Source organism: Oncorhynchus tshawytscha, linkage group LG10 (assembly GCF_018296145.1).
Source record: "Oncorhynchus tshawytscha isolate Ot180627B linkage group LG10, Otsh_v2.0, whole genome shotgun sequence".
NCBI classification, from domain to species: domain Eukaryota; kingdom Metazoa; phylum Chordata; class Actinopteri; order Salmoniformes; family Salmonidae; genus Oncorhynchus; species Oncorhynchus tshawytscha.
Genome location: NC_056438.1, coordinates 19,289,525 through 19,299,524, shown reverse-complemented (window position 1 = coordinate 19,299,524; position 10,000 = coordinate 19,289,525). Strand labels below are relative to the sequence as shown.

The 10,000-nt window shown below is 44.4% G+C and overlaps 1 long non-coding RNA gene across 1 annotated transcript in view; it reads left to right on the top strand.

The window, feature by feature from the left end:
* Positions 1-10,000, top strand: part of LOC112261037 — a 58,583-nt gene that overhangs the window by 48,257 nt on the left and 326 nt on the right. Inside the window, exon 4 of the long non-coding RNA XR_006084276.1 lies at positions 9,965-10,000. This exon is cut by the window's right edge and continues 326 nt beyond it. This is a non-coding gene — a long non-coding RNA (uncharacterized LOC112261037). The remainder of the gene's footprint in view (positions 1-9,964) is intronic.

Genomic DNA, 10,000 nt, shown 5'->3' with positions numbered 1-10,000 from the left:
TGCAAGCACACACACACACATTCACTCCCTGCACTCTGAGTGCAGCTGCAGCTATCCGCAGGCCAGGAAGGTTTAGGGTCATGAAATATTGTGTGGATAAAGAGCCGGTGGGTGGCTGCTGGGTTGAAAGAGAAACAATACGTAAACAAATCCATAAATGTATTATTCTTGTGCAATTTCTATCTATTGGCAACGTTGAGGTTTTACTTTCATTATTTTAGGCTATCTGGTAATAGTGCATAAGCCTAAGTTTCAGGGTCTAACTGTACTCGCCAAATACCCTACACGCCAAGTTCCCTACACACCAAATACCCTAAACGCCAAGTTCCCTACACATCAAATACCCTACACGCCAAGTTCCCTACACATCAAATACCCTAAACGCCAAGTTCCCTACACATCAAATACCCTACACGCCAAGTTCCCTACACGCCAAATACCCTAAACGCCAAGTTCCCTACACATCAAATACCCTAAATGCCAAGTTCCCTACACGCCAAATACCCTAAACGCCAAGTTCCCTACACATCAAATACCCTACAAGCCAAATACCCTACACGCCAAATACCCTACACACCAAATACCCTACACGCCAAATACCCTAGATGCCAAGTGCTTTTGGGAACGGGTAAAAAAAAGTTTACATCGATCCACGAAGGCAAAAAGAACAATGTAGGATTAGAATTCAACAAGACAAAAGCTGCGAAATGGAGAATTGAAAGTAAAGAGAAGGGAGAGCCAGAAAAGTCATGTTTGGAAAAGATTTGGTTAAGTGGTAGCAGAGGATGATAGCAGTGCCAGCTATGTGATGTGTGATGATTGTGAGGTGCTATGCAAATTCAACAGTCACAAGAAGGGGACTTCAAATAGACCTATGGCACATCAAGGGAACTGTAGTCTACTGTTCAGATGGGTTAAATGGAAAATGAAATCTGGATACTCGTCTTATAACCTCTCACATAGTCTTAATATTAACTCAGATGCAGAACGCAGAATTAAGCATTTCTGGCAGTAGAATTATACACCAAATGCAGGCTTTATTTTTACTTGGGAACAAAAATTATTTCTTTCTTTCGGTATCTTGAGTGAATGCATATGCCCAGTTAGGGACCTTCTGCAGTGGTGCTATCTTTATCAGCATCATACAAGATGATAGTATTCCAACCACAGAAAATATGCATCCAAGCCGAACTTAAATTTGATCAGAAACATGTTGGGTCGTTTTCACAGCTTTCTCTTTCCTTACAACTGGTCAAACTGATGTCATTTGGAACTTTTGCACAGAAAATCTTTCACATTTTTTGTTTTTTTTGTTATTGCATTTTCTCCCCGGTCCCTAAACCGGAGATGACAGAGCTTCACCGATGTCAACTAGATTGAAGCATTCATTCTATCGATTTATGACATTCTGGTGAGCAATGGTTTATTTAGTCTTCTAGGGCAACATATAATGACAGAAGAGCAGCTGCATGTATCTAATTATAGAAAAGTTGACTAGCAAGTAACCTACCAAAATGTTGAATATTATAAGGAGAAACGTATCTAAATCAGGCAGAAAAATCCTGAACCCCCTGTCAAGAGATCGTTCCTCTGTTTCTGACTGTAGCGTATCTTCTATAGTAGCTGCTTAGAGTGTGCAGGCCTCAGATTTTCACTTTATCACATATGGTCGTACGGTTGTGGATGGGTTATGATCAATTGCTGTGCGGGTGAACAAACAGCTGACCCGCGCACCACTTCTCTGTGTGTGTGTGGGTGTGTGTGTGTGCTTTCTCTTGTATCATGTGTGTAGAAACTCTATTTTGAGAAATGCTTTCAGTTAGATCTCCCCTTTCTAGCAGCAGCACAGAGCAGCAACAAGCCCCTTCCACCATACAGGAGGGCTTTTAGAGCCATCACTAGAGAAGACATGACACACACACACACACACACACACACACACACACACACACACACACACGTCAGCAAGCCAGAGCCTTTATTGGTCGTAGCAGCAGATCAGAGGTGAGAGGTCAGGGGGAGTGGTCATCAGATGAAAGCCTCGGGTCACAAAGGTCGCTCTGCCAGGGGTGAGAGGTCAGGACAGACCGGTCATGCCTTTGCACATGCCCTAAGCAGGTGTCCTTGCAACCAGGCCTAGTGGGGGAGGGGGAGCTTACTAAATAAATAACTGTATCCACATCTGACACACACACACACACAGACAGAAAGAGAGTCATCGACAAACCTACATAGGCATAGATACACACACACACACACACACAGACACACACACACACACACACACACACACACACACAAAAAGCATAGCGATATACACTACCGGTCAAAAGTTTTAGAACACCTACTCATTCCACATATAATGAGCATTTGTTGGCTGCTTTTCCTTCACTCTGCGGTCCGACTCATCCCAAGCTGTCTCAATTTGGTCGAGGTCGGTGGATTTTGGAGGCCAGGTCATCTGATGCCGCACTCCATCACTCTTGCTTCTTGGTCAAATAGCTCTTACACAGCCTGGAGGTGTGTGGGTCATTGTCCTGTTGAAGGGGCGGCAGGGTAGCCTAGTGGTTAGAGCGATGGACTAGAAACTGGAAGATTGCAAGTTCAAACCCCTGAGCTGACAAGGTCATTCTGTCGTTCTGCCCCTGAACAGGCAGTTAACCCACTGTTCCTAGGCCGTCATTGAAAATAAGAATTTGTTCTTAACTGACTTGCCTAGTTAAATAAAGGTAAAAAAATAAAAATAAATAAAAAATAGTCCCACTAAGTGCAAACCAGATGGGATGGCGTATCGCTGCAGAATGCTGTGGTAGCCATGCTGGTTAAGTCTGCCTTGAATTCTAAATAAATCACTGACAGTATCACCAGCAAAGCACCCCCACACCATAACACCTCCTCCATGCTTCACAGTGGGAAATATACATGCGGAGATCATCTGTTCACCCACCCTCAAAAAGACATGGCGGTTGGAACAAATTTCCACCGGTCTAATGTCCATTGCTCATGATTCTTGGCCCAACCAAGTCTCTTCTTATTATTGGTGTCCTTTAGTAGTGGTTTCTTTGCAGCAATTTGACCATGAAGGCCTGATTCACACAGTCTCCTCTGAATAGTTGATGTTGAGATGTGTCTGTTACTTGAACTCTGTGATGTAATTATTTGGGCTGCAATTTCTGAGGCTGGTAACTCTAATGAACTTATCCTCTGCAGCAGAGGTAACTCTGGGTAACTCTGTGGTGGTCCTCATGAGAGCCAGTTTTATCATAGCACTTGATGGTTTTTGCGACTGCCCTTGAAGAAACGTTCAAAGTTCTTCAAATGTTCAGGATTGACTGACCTTCATGTCTTATAGTAATGATGGACTGTCGTTTCTCTTTGCTTATTTGAGCTGTCCTGGCCATAATATGGACTAGGTCTTTTACCAAATAGGGCTATCTTCTGTATACCACCCCTACCTTGTCACAACACAACTGATTGGCTCAAACGCATTAAGAAGGAAAGAAATTCCACAAATTAACTTTTAAGAAGGCATACCTGTTAATTGAAATGCATTTCAGGTGACTACCTCGTGAAGCTGGTTGAGAGAATGCCAAGAGTGTGCAAAGCTGTCATCAAGGCAAAGGGTGGCTACTGAAGAATCTTCAATCTCAAATATAAAATATATTTAAATGTTTTTAACACTTTTGGATGACTACATGATTCCATATGTGTTATTTCATAGTTTTGATGTCTTCACTATTATTCTACAATGTAGAAAAATAAAGAAAAACCCTTGAATGAGTAGGTGTTGTAAAACTTTTGACCAGTAGTGTATCTACACACACACTAGGGTTGGGCGATATCCAGATTTTCATACCATTTCTCTATCATAAATAAAAAGTTTAGGCAACATGGATCTTGATTCAGGATATGATTGATTGTCTCTCCGATAACCAAGAAGGTTGCCTCATCTAGCCTGGTAGCTTGTAAGTTAGCAAACCAAATGCTTAGCTGGATCCCTAAGTTGGATGTCATTTATTTGGCAGTATAGTTGACTTCTGGTTATAAGCAGTGGCGTAGCACGCACCCCCGCAGCGCCCGTGAGGTGGAGAGGCGGGGTATTTCTTTTTGTCGAAATACTAGGCATGAGCAGTATCCAGATGGATACCTACTATGTCATACCTACTATGTGCCATATACGGTATTACCGGCACTGAGCACAAGGGGCACTATTTTCAACCAGAACCACAGCTTCTGTAATCCGAAGGTTAGCGATGCTAGCAAGTACTTGTAAAATACCATAAATCAGGCTAATGAGTGCATTGCGAACATTTTATAGTCTTTGACCTAAACTATTTGCAGGACAGCTCATGCCAGCAAATGAAGTTAAACAAGTTAAACAAGATGTTACTCAAACAAGATGCTACTCAAGATGCTACTCAGTTTTCTGCATGCACAAAACAAGTTGTGAATTTCATGCTGTAACTAGATCATCTGGTGTACGTGCTGCTCAGCAGTGTGTGACTCACAAGGCTACAGTCTCTGGTCGTTGTGTACTTGTAAACAGACTGAGGACTACCGGTAAGCTTCATAATGATAAATTATGTGACAGGTGAAATGAAGAACGCAATCTTGTTTATCTGATAACGTATTGCACAAGTTGACAGAAAAAAGCTGCTACAAATATTCACTTTTAGAGAAGACCCTAGTTTTGACAGTATTGAAAAACCATCTTGTGGCTATTTCCAAATACCCCTGTATATGGTATGTACGGTGTACCACCTAAGCCTACCAGTATACGGTATTTCGCCCCAAGTTAAACACACTCAGTATGTGAGAGTGCGAGCCCCCCATTGCTCGTTGAGGAAACTAGGAATTTCTGTCTCACGCATCCTGTCCTCATTGATTAGTTCAGCTTGTAAACGTTGGAATAGTTAGAAGTTCAGTCTCACTCACATCATCCTACAGCATCCTGAACACCCCTGTGGAACAGAGAAGAGAGAGGGGGAATGAAGGAGAGAGAGAAAAAAAAGGAGGGAGAGAGGTCAAGAGAGGGAGAAGGAGGTATAGAGAGAGAAAGTGAGGGGGGAGGAAGGGTGAAAAAAATGACAACTAATTAGATAAAGTTGTATTTTAATTGCGAGTTCGGCTGGTTGCTGGTGGGAATTCTCTGATTCCAAGAGGGATAACTATCCCAGGTGTGTGAGAGAATTAAAGAGATGAGGCGGGGGAGAGATGTCGAATTAGGTCTCTCTGCTCTCCTCCTTTCTCTCTCCCTTCTTTCTTTCTCCCTCTGTCCCCTGCCCTCTCGATGTATATCTCTCTTTTTCTTTTTCTTGTTGTCCCTCCCTCTCGGTCTCTTCATTCTCTCTCTCCCCTCCTCTTTCCCTCCCTCCCTCCCTCCCTCCCTCCCTCCCTCCCTCCCTCCCTCCCTCCCTCCCTCCCTCCCTCCCTCCCTCTCGGTCTCTTCATTCTCCTCCCCCCCTCCCTCCCTCCCTCCCTCCCTCCCTCCCTCCCTCCCTCCCTCCCTCCCTCCCTCCCTCCCTCCCTCCCTCCCCCCTCCCTCCCTCCCTCCCTCCCTCCCTCTCGTCTCTTCCTCCTCCCTCCCTCCCTCCCTCCTCCCTCCCTCCCTCCCTCCCTCCCTCCCTCCCTCCCTCCCTCCCTCCCTCCCTCCCTCCTCCCTCCCTCCCTCTCTCAGCAGGTTAAACAGGTGACAGTATGACTGAGTGGGTGTTGGGACTGGTTTGCTTTTGGGCTTTGTGTGCAATGCAAGTGTGCTTCAGCTGCCGCACGGTGTACACCCGATAGGCCTGGTGACCTTAGCTGTTTGTATACGTACATTTGTATATCTTTAAGTGTGTAGATTTGAGGCTAAGAATGTTTTATGTGTGTGTGTGTGTAGTGTGCTGGTATGCATGCAACGTGTAGTTGTGTGTGTGGTTTTGCATGTGCCTGTGTGTGTTTGTAGTTCTATGTGTGTATACTGTGTATACTGTGTGTATACTGAATATAGCTCTTCCTCTCCCGACCTCATAAGTATTTCTGTATACCATAGGCCACTTCTAAAAATGTTTGTGTGTCTTTGTGTGTGTTTGCACAAGTGCTTGTGTACGTTTGTGTAGGATGTTTGCGTTAAAGTGTGCATGTTTGCATGAAAGCATGTGAGTGTGTGTGTGGCCCAAGACTGTTGTCAGGCAGATCTGAGTTAGCCCAGCTTTCTGTAGTGTAGGCACCTACCTTTTCCTCTCCTCTGTCTCCTAAAGGAAGGAGAGTGGGGGAAACACAGAGCAGGCACATTCCTCAACGCTCACTAAACATGGCCACAGGCAAACTGCAAGCACAGCAAGATTCCCAACTTCTTAAAACAAGACTTCTCCACCCTTCCTCTCTCTCTCTCTCTCTCTCTCTCTCTCTCTCTTTTCTCCCCTCTCTCTCTCTCTTCTCTCCTCTCTCTCTCTCTCTCTGCTGCCAGACTGTAGCAGGGAGATTATCAGAGGAACAATTCCAGAATGTTGGAATCCTGGAGATTGTTCTTAGAGAAATTTGAATGATGGAATATTTAGGATTTCGCTGAAATGTTTTGTCTTTCTGCTGTTTGGGTATGATGTCATTGAGACTTTTTGTGAGCAACCCCCATTCCCACAGATACACACATAAACACACACACACGTTCCGATAAACAAGCGCTTAGCCTAAACAGGAAATACTGGGGCCCCTGTGTGTTTCTGAGGATGAGATGGTCAGCTACGTTATATACAGTGCCTATACAGTGAAATTATTCAGACTCCTTGACTTTTTTCACATTTTGTTACGTTACAGCCTTATTCTAAAATGGAATAAATATATATTTTTTTTCTCAGCAATTTACACACAATACCCCATGATGACCAAACAAAAACAGTTTTTATTTTTTAGGTGTGCAAATAAAAAATGCACCGTATTTATATAAGTGTTCAGACCCTTTGCTATGAGACTCGAAGTAGAGCTCCGAGACAGGATTGTGTCGAGGCACAGATCTGGGAAAGGGTACCAAAACATTTCTGAAGGTCCCCAAGAACACAGTGGCCTCCATCATTCTTAAATGGAAGACGTTTGGAACCACCAAGACTCTTCCTAGAGCTGGCTGCCTGGCCAAACTGAGTAATTGGGGGAGAAGGGCCTTGGTCTGGGAGGTAACCAAGAACCAAATGGTCACTCTGACTGAGCTCCAGAGTTCCTCTGTTGAGATGGGAGAACATTCCAGATGGACAACCATCTCTGCACCACATCACCAATCAGGCCTTGATGGTAGTGTGGCCAGACGGAAGCCACTCATTAACCTCTCTGGGTAGGGGGCAGTATTTTCACGTCCGGATGAAAAGTGTGCCCAAAGTAAACTGCCTGTTACTCAGGCCCAGAAGCTAGGATATGCATACAGTGGGGCAAAAAAGTATTTAGTCAGCCACCAATTGTGCAAGTTCTCCCACTTAAAAAGATGAGAGAGGCCTGTAATTTCATCATAGGAACACTTCAACTATGACAGACAAAATGAGAAAATAATTCCAGAAAATCACATTGTAGGATTTTTTAATGAATTTATTTACAAATTATGGTGGAAAATAAGTATTTGGTCAATAACAAAAGTTTATCTCAATACTTTGTTATATACCCTTTGTTGGCAATGACAGAGGTCAAACGTTTTCTATAAGTCTTCACAAGGATTTGAGTCCCTGGCGGCGTAGTGTGTTACTGATGGTAGGCTTTGCTACTTTGGTCCCAGCAGGTCATTCACTAGGTCCCCCCGTGTGGTTCTGGGATTTTTGCTCACTGCTCTTGTGATCATTTTGACCCCACAGGGTGAGATCTTGCGTGGAGCCCCAGATCGAGGGAGATTATCAGTGGTCTTGTATGTCTTCCATTTCCTAATAATTGCTCCCACAGTTGATTTCTTCAAACCAAGCTGCTTACCTATTGCAGATTCAGTCTTCCCAACCTGGTGCAGGTCTACAATTTTGTTTCTGGTGTCCTTTGACAGCTCTTTGGTCTTGGCCATAGTGGAGTTTGGAGTGTGACTGTTTGAGGTTGTGGACAGGTGTCTTTTATACTGATAACAAGTTCAAACAGGTGCCATTAATACAGGTAACGAGTGGAGGACAGAGGAGCCTCTTAAAGAAGAAGTTACAGGTCTGTGAGAGCCAGAAATATTGCTTGTTTGTAGGTGACCAAATTTGACTTGTTTTGAAATGTTTATTAGTAACGTTTAGGATTAATTTTGTATGCATTTTGATGGAGGGAAACTGGGTGGATTATTGACTGAAGCGCGCCAGCTAAACTAAGTTTTTATGGATATAAAGGACATTATCGAACAAAAGGACCATTTGTGATGTAACTGGGACCTTTTGGAGTGCCAACAGAAGAAGATCATCAAAGGTAATTTTGATGCATTTTTATATCGTAATTTCTGACTTTTTGTGTCAGAAATTCAGGACTGGGGGCACACAGCCAAGACAATGCAGGAGTTGCTTTGGGACAAGTCTTTGAATGTCCTTGAGTGGTCCAGCCTGAGCCCGGACTTGAACCCGATCGAACATCTCTGGAGAGCCTGACAGAGCTTGAGAGGACCTGCAGAGAAGAATGGGAGAAACTCCCCAAATACAGGTGTGCCAAGCTTGTAGTGTCATACCCATAAGACTGAAGGCTTTGATCGCTGCCAAAGGTGCTTCAACAAAGTACAGAGGAAAGGGTTTGAATACTTATGTAAATGTGATATAAAAAATAAAAATAAAACTGTTTTGCTTTCATTATGGGGTAATGTGTGTAGATTGAGGATTTAAAGAATAAGGCTGTAACGTGACAAAATGTGGAAAAGTGAAGGGGTCTGAATACTTTCCTAAGGCACTGTTAGGCTAGCTGAGGATGCCTTACTGTAGGTTGACATGGCGATGCTGTGCGAATACAGACACATTTGCCACTGTAACGATATGCCAAATCAAATCAAATGCTATTGGTCACATACACATGTTATGATGCGTGTGTTGTGTGGTAAGTGACGGGGTGTGTCTCGACCAACCGGTGTGTCCGTGTGTGACTTGGCTGGCTAAGTGGAGGGTATAATGGCTGTCTCTATTCCAGCATCTCTAATCACCACTGCTCCTGGACACTCGTTAGATGTAGGGGTATGTGTGTGTGTGTGTGTGTGTGTGTGTGTGTGTGTGTGTGTGTGTGTGTGTGTGTGTGTGTGTGTGTTCGTGCGTCGGTGTGTCCGGTGAATAACTCTCAGTGGACTAGAGCCTGTTAGTCCAGTATCATTACTAGTCTGGAAGGACCAGCCTCACACCTCACTGTCTCACACACACACACACACACACACACACACACACACACACACACACACACACACACACACACACACACACACACACACACACACACACACACACACACACACCCTGCCTGTTGTTGTGTTATGGGGTTAGTAGTGGAGTATGGTGTGTTACAATGGAAACCGGCTGGTTTGCTTCCTCATCTGATTCATGATTAGAAGTGATGATTTTTTTTTTTTTAAAGCATTTTTACCCACTTTTCTCCCCAATTTCGTGGTATCCAATTGTTAGTAGTTGCTATCTTGTCTCATGCGCAATGAGACAAGGATATCCCTACCGGCCTAACCCAGACGACGCTAGGCCAATTGTGCGTCGCCCCATGGACCTCCCGGTCGCGGCCGGCTGCGACAGAGCCTGGGCTCGAACCCAGAGTCTCTGGTGGCACAGCTAGCACTGTGATGCAGTGCCCTAGACCACCCGGGAGGCCCCAGAAGTGTTGATATTGACCTGGATCCAGGCATCTACACTCTACATGTCCAACATACTATAGGTATCTGACTGTCAAAGGCTTTTAGTGTCTCTCTGTGTCTGTGTGCTTACCAGTGTGTGTGTGTGTGTGTGTGTGTGTGTGTATGTGTGTGTGTGTGTGTGTTATTCACAGCTGTTGTGTGCTTGTGTTGCAGGTACAGGCGATACCCGGCCCACGCAGGTACACACCC